General features: G+C 37.0%; 1 protein-coding gene across 1 annotated transcript in view; it reads right to left on the bottom strand.

Annotated features, from left to right (window-relative positions):
• LOC142351906 (uncharacterized) overlaps positions 1-20,099 on the bottom strand; it is a 178,286-nt gene that overhangs the window by 122,748 nt on the left and 35,439 nt on the right.

A 20,099-nucleotide genomic window follows, 5' to 3' on the forward strand; every position in this document is an offset into this window, starting at 1 on the left:
TCTACCAGGGAAACCTGGTGAACTTGAAAAATAGGTAAATTGACTAACAACGAATGCTAATTGTCTACTTGTAAATTGCCAATCTATCAATTGTCTTGAAGAACGTTTAAAATGGCTGAAAGTAGTGCAGGAGGAAAAAATTAGCTTAATATTCCTTTCAGAAACTTGGCTCGATAACCAGATCACAGATTCTGAAATATTTCCTGGTAGATCACACACTATTATTTCACGCTTAGACAGAAAAAAAATGTGGACATGGCGAAGTTTTAATAGCAGCATCGTCAGCTATGTCCCATCTAGTATTTGATTTATCATAAGACCGCTTTTCAGCTGCTTGCGCAGTTGTCCAAATATAAAAAGCTGTGTTCTTTATTGTAGTGTACAGACCGCCACCGTCTTCGAAATTTTTCTTTAGCAATCATATTTTGATGGAATCGATTTCATTTTATATCAACAATTTTAATACATTCTGCCTTAAACATGGTTTGAATTCGAATTTCGAGCTCTATGTAGGTGATTTTAACATGCCCAAGGTAGTTTGGGCATGTCTCTCCTCGTCCAGTACTTCAGATACTGTTTTATTGGATTTTTTCACGGACTTAGGTCTATATCAAATAACTAATGAGGCTACGCACATTTGTGGGAACTGCCTAGATCTCATTTTCATTTCTCTAGAGTCAATTCCATTCCATCTCACAAAAGAGCCTTACTCAGATCACTTTTCAATAATTTTCAAAGTTCCACTCATCAATAATTACAGAAGTATACGCATCTTTACTTACTCGAAATCATCTTTCAGTATTCAAGCGTTTAATCAAGAGCTTTTTTCGCTGTACGAACTTCTAACTTTCCAAATTAAAGCCTCTGATTTCTTTTCATTATGGTACTATGAGCTGAAAAAAGCGTTCTCGGTTTCGATAGCTAAGAAACGCCAAAAGCGTGTATCAGCTCCGTTTTTCTACTCTTCGCAATCCATGCATTTGTTAAATAAAAGCGAGACAATCAAGAGAAGGCTGGAAAAAGATTGCACACTATCGGACTCATTGAAAATGAAGGAAAGTCAGAAAAAGCTTTCAGAGTCAATTGAACTTGACATGAGTCTTCTTATTGAGAAATGTAAATTGACGAGCAGGAATGACTGTTTCAAGCTACATAGGACTCTCAAAGAGACTAGCGCTTTTCCGCCTGTGATGAATTACGACGGTATCAGTTTTTCAACTGACGATAAAAAGGCAAATGCATTCAATGATTTTTTCAGTTCTGTCTATAGTTGTAAAACTCACGAAAATATTCCAACAGCTTTAGATTCGAGTATTAAATTTCAAGATTTTACATTTGGAGTTCTGAAAATTGAAAAAATAATGAGCAAATGTGATGACAGTTCTTCCATGGGCTCAGATCAAGTACCATCTTTCTTGCTCCGTGATGGCTGTCAAGTTTAGCCCCAGCAGTTATGGCATTATTTCAAGTTATTCAAAAGTCCTCGCAATGGCCTAAGGAATGGAAAACCTCATATATCACACCACTACACAAAAATGGTTCAACAAGTGACGTTAAAAACTATCGTCCGATCAGCTTGCTTCCAAAGATTTCTATTGTTTTTGAAAAAATGTTGTTCAATTTTTTGTATTCACTAGTTAGGCCGCTAGTCACAAACGCTCAGCACGGTTTTATGAAGAGACGCAGCACAACTACTCAACCTATTTCATATTTTGATATTCTTTACAACAATCCTGACAAAAATTTTCCTTGTGCTAGCGTCTATTTTGATATCAAAAAAGCTTTTGATTCCGTTCCGCATCATAAATTACTAACAAAACTGGCAGCATTTGGGTTTGACGACGCTTTTCTTCATCTTTTTTTGGATTATCTTGAAGATCGACACCAAATTGTCCGTATAGGATCTTGTTTTTCTAGGCCCTCCGTTGTAACATCTGGTGTCCCACAAGGAAGTGTCCTTGGACCACTTCTGTTTATCTTGTACATGAACGATCTTGTTGACCATGTGCAAAACTCTCATGTTTACTTTTATGCCGACGACCTAAAGCTGCTATGCGTTGATTGTTTCGAAGGTCTGCAATTTGACATCAATGGTATTTATGAATGGTCACGCAAAACACAACTTGAATTTCACCCAGAAAAGTGTAAAGCAATGAACTTTAAATGCAGCCAGTCTCCCTTATTTCTAGGAAAAGCGGAAATTCTTTTCACTAGAGAGATTATGGATTTGGGAATGCTAGTTACTGCAGATCTCTGTTGGACAACACATGTTAAGACGAAACTTGCGAAATATAATAAAAATTTTATTTTTTTGAAAAGAAGCATACCGTTTCAAGTTTCTATTCTCCGCAAGAAAACGTTGTACCAAACGATGATTTTATCTATGCTACTTTACTGCTCCCAAGCTTGGTGTATTACAACTGGTATTTTGAAAGTGTTAGAAAAGTTTCAGCGCAAAGTGTTGCGCTGGGTTATTAGGTCTGAGGATTACAACGAGACACTTTCAAAACTAAATTTGTATCCAATTTGCTATAAAATTGCGCGAACGGACCTTATTCTACTATGGAAAATTTGGCATGGAACAATGGAGAGTGACTTAAAGCTGCATGCCAATAGTACGACACTCAGCTCCCGAGGATCAGTCAAAACCTTTTTTGAACAACCGTTGAACAAAAAATCAAAACTGACAACTGTTTTCTTAGTCGAACTATCCACTCCGCCCAATTACTTAATTTCTATCAATGTCATTGACTTTAGGTCATCTTTCAATATTTTTTTGTAAGAATTTAGATAATTTTCTCATAGCCAAAACACTTTCTTTTAATTACTATCGGCCAAGTACATATTTTCTTAAATGTCGCTGTGTGGACTGCAGATCCTAATTTGCTACTGTGCTTTGTTAATTTGTACTGTCATGTCTTTCTTTTACTATGTATTCCTCTTGTTGGAATTTAAGTCTTTTACTACTACTACTACTACTACTACTACTACTACTACTACTACTACTACTACTACTATCGGAGTTATTTTTTTTCGGAGAAAAACTTATATCACAATTTTGGGTTTTAAGAAAGGTTAATAATATACCAACTTGAAAGCTACTTAGCGGGACAATTGGAGGATTTGAAAAAAGTTCATTCTGTTTTATCCACTACAGTACACTGCTTGCCCATAATAAAAATCTTCTAAATAAAGAAAGGTGCACAATCGGAATATAATCTAATAACGAAAAGAAGTCAACACGCAGCCTATTCCAATTTTTTGCCTTTGTTTCCCAGTTTTTAAAGGGCTCTGAAGCAGTCAAATGTACAAACGATGATTATATATCAAGTATAGGTTAAGTGTAAATTTGTTGTTGTTGTTGTTTTTGTTGTTGTTGTGGCTTCCTGGGGTTTGACACCAAAGGGATTTCTCCCATAACTTCTGATTAGAACGATGTCCAAATGTTACGACAGTCACAGCAGTCGCAACATAGTTGCCATGTGCAAGGGTTGTGTTGGATTGGAATCAGAGAACCGGTTCTCGACAAACTTCCACATCAGGCTGACTATTGGCGATTTTAGACCGAGAGGATTGGCAAACTGGATTTTTTTTCGTTTATTCTGTTTATGATTCTGCATGTCCGGTAGACAAGTTCTCCACGAGTCTTTTTTTCTTGCACTTGTTAAGATTGAAAATCATTGTGGACCTACCAGATTCAGGGTTGCAAGTGGGAATGTTGATGTTATGTTCTCCTTCAACAAGTAGTTTGGACATGAGCAGAATGTCATTGCACTGCATGAAGAACGGAAGTGGTAGTGCGTTGAGGAGACGTAGCTGTTGGAGGTAGCTTCGATTGGACTCATAGCAGACCCAGTTCAAGGCACGTTTTCGAAAGCTCTCTAAGTCTCTGTTTGAATCACGGCTCAACCGTACGCAGTTCATTCCCCAGAGCAAAACTGGCAGAAGAACAGATTTGTAAAGTCCGAGTTTGACAGACACATTGACTTTCAGCAAAACGTTTCTTCGGAGCAAGTAAAGAGCCCTGTTGGCTTTCTTGAGTCTTTCGGAGACGTGTAGAGACCAGGTCATGTCTTTAGTTACAAAAATACCAAGATCTTTGATGGGGTCAGCTCTGTGCAGTTGGCTTGTCCCTAACATCAGACCTCCGGAGTGGTGGTGGATTTTCAGTGCAGCGCACTTTTCAATTGCCAGATCAATTTTGATAGTCTTCACCCAGTACTGAATGCTGTTCAGGTCTTCTTGAGTTTGCCTGTTGGCTTTTCCTGTGAAAAGGAGCTTTAGGTCGTCTGCAAAGATGAATGGTTCGCTGAATTTCAACAAGTCAGGTAGGTCGTTGATGAAGATGCAAAATAACAGGAGCTCGAGCAGAGAGCCCTGTGGGACACCGCTTGTAACTTCGAGAGTTGCAGAGGAACAACTATTCATTCGAACAAACTGTTCCCTTCCAGACAAATAATCATGGAGGATTTCGAGGAAGCAACCACCGACTCCAATTGAAGAACACTTTTCTAGTAGTAGACGATGCGGCACGTGGTCAAACACCTTTGAGAAGTAGGAGTAAAAGCGACTACTTTGTCTAACTTGTTGCAATCCAGTGACTGATGCATTCTTTGAAAAAATTTTATCATGCTGCTTAATGTCGACCTTTTGCGCACAAAACCGTGCTGATGATCACTCAAAATGAGTTTAGAGAGGCTCTTATACAGGCAGTTCTCAGAGTATTTGCTGTCTATATTAAGGAGGGATATTCCGCGATAGTTTTTCATCAATTTCCCGCTGCTTTTTGTAGATGGGACTAACTGCGGCTACTTTCCACTTCTTGGGCAATCTTTTTAGTCGCTGGATATTTTTGAAAACTTTGTGGAGTGTTGAACTCATCTGCTCGGACGTTTGCTGGTACAAGATTGGTGGGATGCCATGGGGGCCTCGGGTCTTTGTTATATATAGTTTTAGAAGGATGGACTCGATATTGGCTTTGGAGATGCTGAAATTTGTCAGCGTTGGATTCTCAACTTTAATATCTTCGATTCTGAAGGGTTCTTTGGCGGAGAACACTGAGTTGAAGAAAGTATTAAAAAGAGAGGCCTGGTTTTGGGTTGTATATGCAGTTCTGCCGTCGTACTCCATTTCAGATGGAAAGTTTGAGTCCTTTGTCAGACTTTTGAGATGCTTAAAGATCAGTCCGGTTGCTCGTGATCCTAGCAAACTATTCTGATATTCTTTACGATCTTGTTCGATCAGTTCAGATACCAAGCTTTGGAGTTTAGCTACGAAGGTTTTCCGATAGCTTGTAGGTCTCAAAACGAACCTCTTTCTTTGGGTCTCTAATTTTCGTAAAAGATGTGACGTGCTTGGTTTGATCCAGGGAGGGAGAGATTCACGGTGCCTAGTTCTTGATGGGACATTCCTGCGTATGAGGTTCGCCACGTACTCTTCGAGTTCTTCATAGAAGTTGTCAAAGTTAGTGAAGCATGTTGGCAGGAAGGGAGTTTGCTCCGTCTCACTGGCTATTTTGTCTAAATCAGCTGAACCAAAACTCCAATACAATTCTCTGGTACTATTTTGATTTATATGTGGTAATTCGATTGTGCTGCTGATCCCAATGTGGTCAGAACAGTTGAAAACTTTCGTAAAAGCATCTGCATTTGTTGAAAACAAGTTGCAATTTCAGTGGAATACGACATCAAGACGTTCTTGCTACAGGTTGGGTAGTCAATCGGTTGACGGGGGAGTCTGTTTTCGAAGAGTTCAAGTACTGAATTTTCTTCAGAGTTAGTACTGTTCCAGTTCGTCGAATTCGTATTGGGGAAGTTCAAGTCTCCACAGACGAAGGCTATGCAGTCTTTTGGGATGCAGGATAAAATTTTCTCAAAGTCTTCGATTGAGTATCGATAGGGGCTGGTTTTCGGGGGGTTGTAGAAGGAACAGAAAAATATTTTGCTCTTGTTTGCTTGAATTTCGCAGATAGCACAACTGTTGACGTCATCCAGTACCAATCGACGACAGTTGAGGGCACTTTGGATAGAAATGAGTGTGCCGCCCTGTGGATTCTTGTCTTCGGTGGATTTTCTATCTGAGCGAAAGATTAAGTAGTCATTTAACAGTAATTCGGAATCGCTTATTTTGTTATTGAGCCATATTTCACAGATACAAATCACGGCAGGCTGGCATAAGCTGATAGCGTTTGATAGAAGGAAGCGTCTTTCGTAATTCACCAGGCTTCGTGCGTTGATCTGCAAAACATTAATGTGGTATAGTCATGAGCTTGTTTTAGGACCTACGAAGTCGTTCGACTCAAGATCCACCCTGACGTTACTGTTAAATAACTCAAAGTTTCTTATCTTCACTTTCTCTCAAGGCACACCGTCATTCAATAGCTCTCTCCTGTGTTTGGGGAAGAGACTTTCTTTCAGCGCTTCTTCTTTAGATAATGCATACGTGAGATAGATATTTTCGTTCACGAGTTTGTCTCGATTTTCAAAGCTTTTTGCTGGGATCATTCTGGTTTCGTGTTCTGTTTATACGGTAACCAGAAGTGTTCTTGGTTTCGCATGTTCCTTGCTAAATTTTCCGAGTCTCTTCATTCCTACTATCTGATGTTGGACGCCAATAGTCTTCAGAACATCGTTAACTTTTTCCGTTGTGGGGAAAAGGTTCTCACCACGTGATTTTTCGATATTTTTGGGGCTGCCTTGGATTCGGAAACTCTTCTTGATGTTGTGATCGTCATACTTGTCGTTTTTTTGAATTGCTTGTCTCATTCTTTTTGGGAATGCTCCGAGCAACTACTTTTGCATAGGTGTCTTCAACGTTCGCAGACGTGGTTTTCATCGCTTCTTCAACTTTAGTTTCTGTTAACTCGGTCGAACTTGTCTTTAGCTGTTCCATTTTTGCCTCGAAGCTGAAATGCTCAAGTTTTTCTTCCAGTTTACCACTCGTTCTGCACCGTATGAAGGTCTCGCGTTCATTTTTCTCCACGCGTCTGTTGCAAAGGAGCATAGCGTTCATTCCAAGTCAGCGATGCCGTTGACAGCAACTTGTGTCAAGCCAGTGCATACTGGTGTCAAGTGTATGTGGCAATCGCAAGCGACGCAGTGATACGTTTTGTCGCTAGGATTGATGTTCTTTTTACAAGTCTTGCAGTCAAGTGCGACAAGTATAAGAATAAAAACCTTACCGTTCCGAGGATCTTTACGCCCCAATATGATGAGTTTTTGATAAAGTGCTAGACACAAATCACGAGGGTGTTAGGGTTGAGGGTGTTAGATACCCTTTTAATTTGACTTTGGGAGTTATAAAATTGGTGTCTCTATGCAAGCAACGCTGTTGTCTACGTAATCATGCATACCTAACTTAATTCAGATTTTTTGGGGCGATCTTTCCTTTTCAAAAAATTATTGAATGTTGTTTTAAAAAAATCAGACTACACAATTGTAGCACAAATGGCTTGGCCTCTAAAGTAGGACAGGAAGCGTTGCAACACATTGAGAATAGGTTACGTGACTCTGCTAGAAGTCACTGAGAACATCTGGCGTTTATCGGGAACCTCAAAGCGGTTCGAGATATTTAGTCAGAATTTAGAAGAGCCACGGAACCTGCAGTAACGCGAAACGCTGCTTAAAACGCAACTTTCAAGTTTGAAAATGCCGAAAGATCTTGGAAGCCAACTTTGGCTCTGTATATAGGAACTTCTGGCATTTTTAATTCTGATACACCAGATTTTCAAAACTAGCACGAGGGTGTTTGAAATTGATTTATGGATTTGTATAGCACGTTCTGTTAAAGCAAATTGCGTTTTCAACAAATTTCTCAAAGATAAATAACTAAAATGGGCTGTGTGAATCATTTAGTAATAGTTTTTGCTCTGCAATCTCTAAAGCAATCATAACTCAATTGGATTACGGAAATTTAAATTGACTATGTGGTCCGATAAATGAACTGCTATCGAAGTCAACCATAGCCAAACAATGAAAATGAATTTCATGGATGAAAATATCATGCTGGCGAAAAGTCAAAATAGGAAAAAAGACTTACAAGTACGGGGAGCAATTCGATAACTGAATAATTAAAATTCAACGGAAACAAAGTAATTATAATTTCTTATAGCTGCATATTAAAAAGTACAAAAATTAGCGCAAGCAAATTTTTTTCCCGGCCTCCATTTTTTTCAATTGAAGTATGCATAGAAGTTGGCAATCGAAAGAAATTGAAATGAGAAAAACTTAAATTGGAAAATTGAAATATACATAAAGTTCAATAAAAATTAATGAAAAGATAGTCGTCACAACAAATTTTGTAAACAAATGGATATTTTTGGTACTATCGACTATTTACCAGCAAGTATGTTCTTTATCGAATGCGTGGGACAAGTAGAGCAATTAAGTTTTACGTATTTTCAAAACTTAACACGATTCAAGTTTCTTAGAACAAAAAATTATAGCTTTTAAAATAAATTTAAACACATTTATAATTCGACAACAAAGGAACGCTCAGACATTGGAAACTTCTCAAACACTACCTGACGTTTCTGAATGAATGCCTTTACCTTAAAGTTGACCTCCTTCAGTCTTTGAAGCACCGATTTGCCCCAATTCACGAAAGACAGAATGAAAGCGGAGACTACAACGTGAATTTTAAAAAAGCTAAATAGGGCAATCAAGCAGGGGGGAAGAGAAAGCGGCTGGGTCCTAATTGTTCACGCGAAATAAGGTAAATAAAATAAATCGAATGGGGGTTTAAAATGGTTACAGCTAGGGCACGGGTTATAGATGGGCAATTTTGCTTTCTTTTTTCTCGCTCAATTTCTCGCTTTCCTCCATTTAGTTTTCAGATCACGTGAATTGTTGAATTGTGTACGGAAGTTGAAATCATTTCATCCGAACGAATATTATCAACTCAAAAGTTGAACACATTCAAAGTCTTTTTGCCTGAAAAGTTTTTTGGTTCATGAAAAAATTCTTTTAACAGCAAGATTGGAGCTTTTAAAAAGTCATTTTTAATTATAGGAAGAAAAAATAGACATCGATTTTACAAAAATGCATGACTCCAAATTACGAGAGTGAATTAAATAAATAACTGAACATGATTTACAACTGAATATGAATATAAGTACAAAAATTGGCGCCCGCAAATTTTTTTCCCGGCCTCCATTTTTTCAATTGAAGTATGCATAGAAGTTGGCAATCGAAAGAAATTGAAATGAGAAAAATTGAAATTGGAAAATTGAAATATACATAAAGTTCAATAAAAATTAATGAAAAGATAGTCGTCACAACAAATTTTGTAAACAAATGGATATTTTTGGTACTATCGACAATTTACCAGCAAGTATGTTCTTTATCGAATGCGTGGGACAAGTAGAGCAATTAAGTTTTACGTATTTTCAAAACTTAACACGAGTCAACTTCCTTAGAACAAAAAATTATAGCTTATAAAATAAATTTAAACACATTTATAATTCGACAACAAAAGAGCGCTCAGACATCGGAAAATTCTCATACACTACCTGACTTTTCTGAATGAATGCCTGTACCTTAAAGTTGTCCTCCTTCAGTCTTTGAAGCACCGATGTGCCCCAATTCACGAAAGTCAGAATGAAAGCGGAGACTACAACGTGAATTTTAAAAAGCTAAATAGGGCAATCAAGCAGGGGGGAAGAGAAAGCGGCTGGGTCCTAATTGTTCACGCGAAATAAGGTAAATAAAATAAATCGAATGGGGGTTTAAAATGGTTACAGCTAGGGCACGGCTTATAGATGGGCAATTTTGCTTTCTTTTTTCTCGCTCAATTTCTCGCTTTCCTCCATTTAGTTTTCAGATCACGTGAATTGTTGAATTGTGTACGGAAGTTGAAATCATTTCATCCGAACGAATATAATCAACTCAAAAGTTGAACACATTCAAAGTCTTTTTGCCTGAAAAGTTTTTTGGTTCATGAAAAAATTCTTTTAACAGCAAGATTGGAGCTTTTAAAAAGTCATTTTTAATTATAGGAAGAAAAAATAGACATCGATTTTACAAAAATGCATGACTCCAAATTACGACAGTGAATTAAATAAATAACTGAATATGATTTTTGACAAAAGAAATTATTGATTTGTTTTGTTTTATTGCAAGTATACCCGGATCATAGTAACATTGTAAATCAGCGCTGAATCAGAGTATTTCTCAGACTGTTTTTTACTATGATCAGATTATGATCATGTCACTTTTTACTATGAAAAGTGTAAATTCAGACAAAAAATAAACGAAGTCTGTTCAGTGTAAAAACATTATTGAATTCTTAAACTTAGCTTAAACTGTTCAGAATTGTTTTTCAGCCTTTTTTTCTCTGATCAGAGCTCTCAACATAGTATTATTAATCGTTACAGAAAAAAAAAACATCTAATTAACTCTACTTAGAGAAAGAAACCAACTGCATAATAGTTAATTTTTGATTGATTATTAAAACTATTAAGCCTAAAAATTATTTGTACAATAGGAGTAATTGAAGTTTGACTGTTTGAACAGTTTTTCCATTCTACTGGTCTGACTCAAAGAGTGAATGATAGACGGCTCAAAGAGCCTGTTATGCGCAATGAAAATCTGGGTCTATTCTGACCCCCACACCGCTAACTCAATGCACATCACTGATCTGACCCCCCCCCCCCGAGTACTACTACCACCATCGTTTTGACCGATCAGAGCCATTCCCGACCACAATTGGACCATCGTCCCATAGTAAACCAGTACTGAAACATTGGAATCCATTTGTATATCGTCGGCCCGAGTACTGCTACCCCCCCCCCCCCCCCCCCCCCGAGTACTACTACCACCATCGTTTTGACCGATCAGAGCCATTCCCGACCACAATTGGACCATCGTCCCATAGTAAATCAGTACTGAAACATTGTACTCCATTTGTATATCGTCGGCCCAGAACTGTATCCATTCTCGTTAGGCTAAAAATTATAAGACATACAAAATTCCATTACAATCTGAAATAAAAACCATAAAAATCAGCAATTTCGTTCCAAATTTGGCAGTTTCCAGGTTCCCGGCGTGTATTTTCCGGTTTCGGCGTGTTTTTACTGGTTTTGGCGGGTTTTTTGCTAATCTTAATACGTTGCTTGCAACGTTTTAAGATTATAAGGCATCATCATGCTCAAAAAGTGCATCGCCCAAAATTTCAAATTTTTTTTCGAAATTTTCACAATTTTCTATGATTTTGCTATGAACATCATGGGAATCAAAACCAAGAATGCTAAGTATATTTTCAGAAAAAAAAGTATATATGCGAATAGACTGCACATAATGAGGTAGCAACATACTCTTGGGATACACTGAAACAGTACTGGGCCGACGATATACAATTGGAATACAATGTTTCAGTACTGATTTACTATGGGACGATGGTCCGGGTATTAACCTATTTGGTTGCAGACATGGTTACTTTTCAAATGAAACGCTCACGTGCCTCAAAACACCAAGTCTTTGAATTGCCAGATTGAATGACAGATTTTCTTATATACAGTGCCAGAACTGAAAACAGCTGGCATTTTGAAACCTTTAAAGTTTGTGTTTCAAGCAAAGTTAGGTGGCTCTAATAAAGCCATTTCAAAAATCTGGTTTATTCGAACCACTACGCGGTTCTTTACTAATGCCAACATTTCTTAGTGAGCTCAGGTCATGTTAGCTATGCATCGACTGAAAGCATAAATTGTAGAAATTACAGAACAAAAAAACAACGGGACGAAAATTAGAGAAATCAATCAAATTGAATGAAACTTTCGGCAAGAAGATGAAAGAAATATCGCGAACTTTTATTAAACTCTAAAAAAACATTGGAATATAGCGACAGAAATTGGGATATAAAAAGAACAGTATTGGCCAATAACGTGAAATCTAGCAGAAAATTGCATTGAAAACTGTTTTCCAAAAATGGTTTAAATAGATTTTTTGAGACAAAACTATGACGAATAAATGTTTAAAAAATTTAAATGACGCCCTATAAAGGAAAATACAAACAACAAGAGATTACAAAGCAAATTTACCCCATTTCATAAACTTCCACTCAGTGTGATAACAAAAGTTTTGCGGTTAAATATCAGAAACGATTACAAGCAGCAACATAGTCGATGAAAATTGAACTACAAAAACAAAAAAGGAGGTAGATATTGAAAAAGAGCCACATACAAGATATTTAGCTAAATTTAATAGGTCACTGGAACAATTGAGAGCAAATAAAAACTATTCAAGCATTTTTATCCTTTCAAGAATAACGATTCTTATTTTTATTGTTCAAAAAAGTTTCTGACGCCATCTTTGCCCCAGAGTTAGTTGGAACTTTTACGGTTCCTTTTATCTTTTTTTTTGGTCTGAGAGGATCAAAAATTTCAAGAATGTTGCTGAACACTGTAGCACACCTAGGTAAAGATTGATTTTGTTACAATTTTGTTTGAAGTTTCAAAATGTTTTCTCTTTGGGACACCTCCACCTTGGTTAAACTTTTACGCCCAATTTTACAATTCTTTCACTATGCTCAAATATTTGTTCCGACCCCTCTTGAGGGGGAGGAATTATATACTCAAATGTTTTTTTTGTTCAGATAATTTTCGCCGATCGATATATTAATCGTATGGAGTTTAGACTGGTATCAAACTGCCTAAATTTTTTGCCTAAATTTTCATCAATTTTCCAAAAAATTGTTAGATTTGGAAAATCTAACAATTATTGATTTTGTTTTCAAAGACAAAAACGTATATTTGATTATTTTGATTTATTTTTTAGTAAAAAATGTGGGCTAAATATTTCAAAATTCAGCCTTTTTCATTAAAAAAGCACTTAATAAGCTTCTTTAGTCCGCTTTGATTAAATTTGCCGGAAGTGCACCCCCCCCCAAACAACACTAATACAATCTTTGAAAACTCAAAGAGGGGCTATTCCTACTTCTACTTCTGTTGAGAGTGCTCTGTAATTAGAACTTTGCCGCTTTTTGCTAAATTAACTCATTGTTTATCAAAAACGTAGAATTTATTTTTGAGTTTTTAACTAACAAATTATCTAGATATATAACATTCATAAACTTAGGTGTTCCTAATGGACGATAAGCATTAGCTGGGCTCAATCTGGACAATCTTGGACTGCTACAATCCAAAAAGAATTCGTATTGTATTCAAACCGTCTTTTTTTCTTAAAAAATGATTTTTTTTATCATTTAAAGAACAGAACATATCAAATCAAAACTCAGGAGTGATAGGTCTAATTGGCTTCCTCTGCAGCTCCAAGCCAATGCATTTAGTTTTTTACTAAAAAACTTGTGGTTGTTTTGACTTGTAAAATACTTTATTATTTTAATAAATAATGGCTTGATGAGCTTTTGCTCCATTTTTTTCTTATTTTGGTCAACATGTAGTTTAGCGTCAGCAAAGAAAGAATGCTTTTCTTTTCTACTGATTTGAATTTTAACCAATATTGCGGTTTTAAGCCTTACGTTATTGTTTTCTGGCTTTGATACTACTAGATCTTTATTCACGTTTTCTAGTTTTGTCACATCATCACAATTTTGGCAGTTTCCTGATCACGTTTTTGGCATTCAAAATAAAACACAGTTGAAAATATCAAAATTCTGAAAGATAAAGATTATAGTTTTAACGGCTCCCAAACTTCTTTCTTGAAGAGTTTAATTGAAATACTTAATTTTTTCTTTAATTGTTGTTTTAAATTTGTCTTTTTAGTCGTACGAAATTTCCTGTATAACGATATGTTTCATTGGCTTTTCAAAGAAGAATAGATGAGCCGATACTCTGATATTAGCTCATGGCTTTCATGATTTTGAAATCAATTGTTTTCCAAAACAAGAAAAACTTTTAAACTTCGCTGTTTCGTTCTTTTTATTGTGTTTTGTTACCTGGTCTTGTTAATTACCGGTCAAAAATGACATTAATGGTGTCAAAGGAAAATGTCAAAAAAGATTGGCGCCACAAAATTTAATATTTTGAAAGAGTTTTTTATAACCTTACTGGCTTCGACACCGGTTTTTAACAAAAAAAGTAAATCAATTTGATTTTTGTCATAATTGACCTTCTTTTTGTAGACGCAAGACCTATTCTGGATAATTGCAGATCTAACGGGCTTCTTTTGGACAAAAAAACGAACCTACTTAATTGTTTCATTTTGTAAAAAATTCCTTTCATGACTTTCGAAAGAATTTTGTTTCGAAAAAAAAGTCAAAAGTATTACTTAATTTTGCTCTTTTTTCTGTAATTGTTACCTGTTCTCATTAATGAAGGGACAATACTAAAGTGTCGTTGATTGAAGATGGTGCAATTGAAAATATTTTGAGGGAAAAATATGGCTTTACGGCTTCGACAGCTTTTTCTGGCAAGTTTTAATTGATTCTTTGTTCGCGGTCTTTCTGTTGTTCTTTTTAGCCGCACTAAAAATTGAATAAGGACAGGTCTTAATGCCCTTCTATAGAAGCAGTTGTAATCGTAAACTTTTGAGATATTTTACTTGATTTCTTATGGTTTTTATTACTTTGAAGTTAATTGTTTAAAAAAAAATAAGCGAAATTTTAGGTTTACTGTTTTTGTTCTTTTTCTCTAATTGTTACCAAACGTTTTTTTGGACTGGTGCCACATCTTTTCTGGTGATTGAATAGTTATGTTGTTTAGTTTCAATTTTATCTGACGGTATGTTGACTTTGTTATAAGGTTTCGTTTTTTAAAACGGACATAAATATTTTGATGTAATTAATGTTTGTTGTTGTTTGATTTTGCTGTTCGTCTTCACTCGCTGTATTAATATTGGCATATCTCATCAATCTAGTCCATCACTTTTTACTCCAACGAGGTATTTGCTTTGGAGGCTATCTTTTCGTTCATACACTATTTTTTTGAAAAATACTTTAGTTTTTTTTTGGTTTTTTTGGGTTTTTTGGGATTCCCAAAAACAATTTTTGGGTTTGTCTATCTGTTCCTCATTTGGTAGACAACTATGGCAAAACTGTGGATGAGCAGGGTCGGAACATTATGTGCGATTGCACATTACCGAGCCTCCTTGTCAGATTTTTTGTCGTTAAAACATTCTTTTGATGTATACTAGAAGCTAGACAAGTTGATAAATTGATTTCATATTCCCAACTAATTATTTATGTTTAATGATCTGATTAACAAAAGACAAACAACCATTTCTCATTACATTTCAACGGAAATTTTTAATCAAACATAAAACACGCCCGTAAAGTTACCTGCGGTTATGAAAATAACCCAAAACTCAAATTTAAGATGATTGCTCTTATGGATAATTCTATTAGTATTTTAAATATTTTCCACTGTGTGGTATCTGAGAGATATTATATGAGAGTTTGCGTACTGTCTATTAGATGGAAATGAAAGGCAGACTACTGGATGATTATTTTCAGAAATGCATTTGTCGACAAGAATTGAGGATTTGGAAGATAATTACCAGTTTGTAATTACCCATATCACTGCCCACGAGAACTTTTGAGTGTTTGATTTTGGTCTAAAGTGATTAATGAAACGTCCTGCAATAAACGTACAGGCTGGTTACATAAAAATCGTGGAATTGGCTCACGTTCATTATAAAAACTCGTAACGAAATACAAACGTTTCTACAAGATCTACATAACTTAGATCCACGGATGGAGTAACTAATTTTCAACTTAGAAAAAGGTAACCCAAATTTAATTTGGCTATCAGACATCGTCCCTTTTTTCTTCAATAGGCCAACATTTTGTATTTGGACATTCGCCACTTAAAAGAAGATCACTCATCTTAACGTAAAGTTTAATGAAATTATGTCCCTCTATATATGTTTACAGTATTAAAAAAAAAACTGAAACTAATCCTCTTTAGTTTATAAAAATAGCCGAAAAATCAAATTTAGGATACTTGCTCTTATTGATAATGCAATTAAATTTAATTTTTTTAAAATTTTCCCTTGGCGGTATCTGAGAGATATATTATGAGAGATAGCGTAGTGTGATTTAGATCGAAATGAAAGCTAGACTACTGGATGATTTCAGAAATTTTTCTGTCGATACTAACTGGGGTTTTGAAAGGCAATTAGCAGTTTGTAATTACCCATATCACTGTTCACGAGAACTATTGAGTGTTTGAATTTGGTCTAAAGTAGTCTCTGAAAAATGTCTTGCAATAAAGGTACAGGCTTGTCATCAATACATCATTGATGCCCAATTAATTAGAGAACATCTATGCACTATTATGGATCTTTGCCCGAAACAGACCTTCAATGGTTAAGAGAAGAAGTGACAAAACAAAAGGAAGCAAAGAAAAGCAGTCGAACTTCAACACACAAAAAAACTAAAAAACTGAGAACTGATTTATTTATCTTAAACGCTTGTATCATCATTATTAATTCAAATAAGCAAAATGATTTCCTGAGTATACTTAAGGCGGTCAATGTGACATTCTGACGCCCAACGAAAAAGACAAAGGAGCTAAAATTTCCTTCTCGAAGAATTTTTTTCTCGTAAAAAGGGTAGAGAAGGAAATTTTAGAAAAAACCCATCCCATCCAACACCCGGGAGAACACCCATTCCATCACGAGACGAGCTTCATATATTTAACTGGGCTTTCTTATTTCATTATTATTTATCTTTCCCTGTTATTTTTTTCGCCCGTTTGATTATTCACCCCCTTTCTTGCGACCTGAGAATTTTTTCCGGATATGACCAAAAAAATTACTGACAAAAATTCGATGTTTCAACAGTTTTACCTTCTTGCATTTTCCGGTAATTCCGACCGAGCGCTTTAATATCCGTTCCCAATTTTACGAAACGAGCGTAACACACACGAGCGCACCAAACATGTTTCAACAGCATTCTCTTTGTTTTTATGTCCGGAAAAACAACGACCTTATTCTGAACTATATATTTTTTCCAAATGCTATGTAGAGTCGGCATTGGTAGGGTATTCAGGTAGGTTTCGGTTGTTCAGGTAGCTTTCTCTGGTGTTATCAGGTAGGTTTAAGTGGTATCTGGTAGGTTACTGAATACATATCAGGTAGGTTGCAGGTAGGTTCCAGGTAGGCATATCCAGGTAGGGTTTTTTTAAAGTAATCGATTAGGTTTTCAGGTAGGTTCCTCTGGTGGTATAAGGTAGGTTTCAGTGGTATCCGGTAGGTTATTGAGTAGGTTTCAGTTAGGTTGCAGGTAGGTCCAGGTAGGCATATCCAGGTAGGGTTTTTTAAAGTAATCGGTTAGGTTTTCAGGTAGGTTCCTCTGGTGGTATAAGGTAGGTTTCAGTGGTATCCGGTAGGTTATTGAGTAGGTTTCAGTTAGGTTGCAGGTAGGTCCAGGTAGGCATATCCAGGTAGGGTTTTTTAAAGTAATCGGTTAGGTTTTCAGGTAGGTTCCTCTGGTGGTATAAGGTAGGTTTCAGTGGTATCCGGTATGTTATTGAGTAGGTTTCAGTTAGGTTGCAGGTAGGTCCAGGTAGGTATTTGGTAGATTTTAGGTATTCAGCTAGTTTTTTTTTCAGGTAGTTTTCAATTTGGTCTCTGGTTAGGTTTCAGGTAGGTATCTAGTAGGTTTTTAGGTATTCAGGTAGGTTTACGGTTTACCAGGTAGGTTTTGCAGGTTCTAACAGACTTGCTGAAAAAATTTCGTAGCGCTTCGAAGAAAGAAGCTGTCTTTGTTAGACCGGTGAAATTCAATGGTTTTTACTAGAACTGGAAAATCCACAGGAAGTAACAACCAAACAATGATCTCCTCAAATTCGCAGACACAATACTCAGACGACAACACCGAAAGTCACGAGCAGGTCTCTGAAGATCCCCATTTTAAACGTCTGACCAACTTAAAGTTGATGTACGAAAGTGAAATCGAGTCGTGCATCGAATTTATTACATCCGGCATCGACTGCGGCGAGGACTCAGAAACAGTCGAGGAAACTCTCCTTGAAATCAAGAAACTTCAGGAGAAGTACGAACTTACAGTTCAAGAACTTTTAAACAAAGCACCATCATCTGATGCAGAAACTCTATGCTCTCATTTGAGCAAACTCAAATTTAAGATACGGAAGATTACTTCCGCATACCGAAAATACAAAAAGGAACTTGTGTCCGCAACACAAAGCAACCAAACAAATAACATCCCGAGGGTGACCTTTGACAACAGCAGTTATCCAGCTCATACTGAGGCATCCCTAACGACCAACATTTTCTCAGCACCCGCTGAATACAGTTCTCACAGTGAATCCTTCCTTAACAATGCTGCACCCAGTAGCTTAATGGGAGATTCAAACACAATTTTGCCGCCGGCAAATTGGTCGCAACAACTCACCACCACATCTGCTGACGTATCAGGCACCAGCACCATCAACAATGCCTTGTCTGGAGTTACCTCTGGTGGCTTCAATTCCACTTCCGCAAAAATCGACGGCGCATTTCCCTCATTCCATGTTTCTCATCAGGCAGCCCAAACTTCTTCTTTAAATCCGCCAATCCGAACTTCGCAACCATCCTTTACACTTCCAACAGTTGGTATTGTGCCTCAGACTCCTACCTCAATGTCTTCTTGTTTTCAGAAATCGGTTCCGAAGTTACAGGCAACAAAGTTTGATGGAGATCCATTAAATTGGTTAAAGTGGTTCAGTGTGTTTCAAGCAACAATTGATCGTTCTCCAATGTCCCATGCAGAAAAAATGATTCATCTGCAATCGCTCCTGATTGGAGAAGCAAAAGCACTGGTTGACGGCTATGGCTGCAATGGCAGTCTGTACGCACCCGCTTTAGCACGTCTGGAAGAACATTTTGGTAATCCGAACAGGATTGTCAATGCCTTCCTCGAAAAACTGTCACATTTTAGACCCCCTAACCTGACAATCCCAGACAGTTATACGCAGTTCTCTGCTTTCCTTTTAACCCTTGTGGACACATTTCAGCAACTTGGATTCAACCATGACATACATTCCACTACAAATGTCAATCAAGCCTTAAACAAGCTTCCAACACCAGTCCGCTTGGAATGGAATAAGCACGTTTTGAAAGAAGTTTACTTCAACCATCTCTGAAAGAGCTTTCGGAGTGGCTTCTGATCTATGCAAAGGCTTGCAGAGATTTACCCACCTCTTGTGCATCAGCTCAACCTCCAAGCACTCATTCAAAGGCCTCAAACATCCTTTGGAAGCAATCGAATCAGCAAAACCAATTCAATCGTCCGCCCAACAGATCACACCAGGATCAACGCACAAACCCGTCAAATAGCTTTCAACCAAGCTCTGCGAAAGGTGTCGTTTGTCCAAACAACGGTAGCTGTCAGTATTTATACAAATGTTCTCATTTCCAAGATCTGTCTCCACTCGATAGAAGAGAACACGTGAAAAAATTGAAACTATGTTTCAACTGTTTTGGTAGTCACCATGTACAACAATGCACATCAAAAAACGTTTGTCGCTCTGCAGACTGCGGCAAAAAGCACCACACAATGCTCCATGAAAGCTTCATTGCAAAAAATCACGCAATCCGACCCTCTTCAACAGTTAAATCGGTTCAACTGCATGGCACAGGTCAAGTTGCTTTCGTACCAGTTCAACTGTCTAACGGGGAGAAAACGTTTGAGACATATGCTTATCTCGATAACGGAAGTTGCCAGAGCCTCCTCCTCCAATCTGCAGCTCTGATTCTAGGTATTGATATGAACACTTTTGGCAAGATGCCTATTAGTGGCTACCACACAACAAAAGAAATAGATTGTTCTCCAGTGTCTTTAAAAATTAAACCTTATCGGTCTAATAAGACACCAATCCTTGTAAACGAAGTCTTGGCAGTACCCGATTTGAATATGAACCCTGTAAACACTAACGAGCTGAACAAGCTTTGCAAGAAATTTGAACATCTCAATCACATTTCGTTCCCTAATGTTGATGAAAATAAAGTCTCAATAATCATCGGCATCGACAATCTGGAACTGATCCATTACAGTAAGGTGATTAAAGGCCCAAAAAACACGCCCTGGGCTGTAGAAACTCCTCTAGGATGGACATGTGCAGGTAAAACTAGCGTCACAGCAGACGAACAGAATCCAGTGTTCAAAACACAAATCAACTCTCATCCTCATCTAGACAATGAACT

This window comes from Convolutriloba macropyga, chromosome 13, assembly GCF_964194025.1.
Source record: "Convolutriloba macropyga chromosome 13, txConMacr16.3, whole genome shotgun sequence".
Classification (NCBI taxonomy): Eukaryota; Metazoa; Xenacoelomorpha; order Acoela; family Convolutidae; genus Convolutriloba; species Convolutriloba macropyga.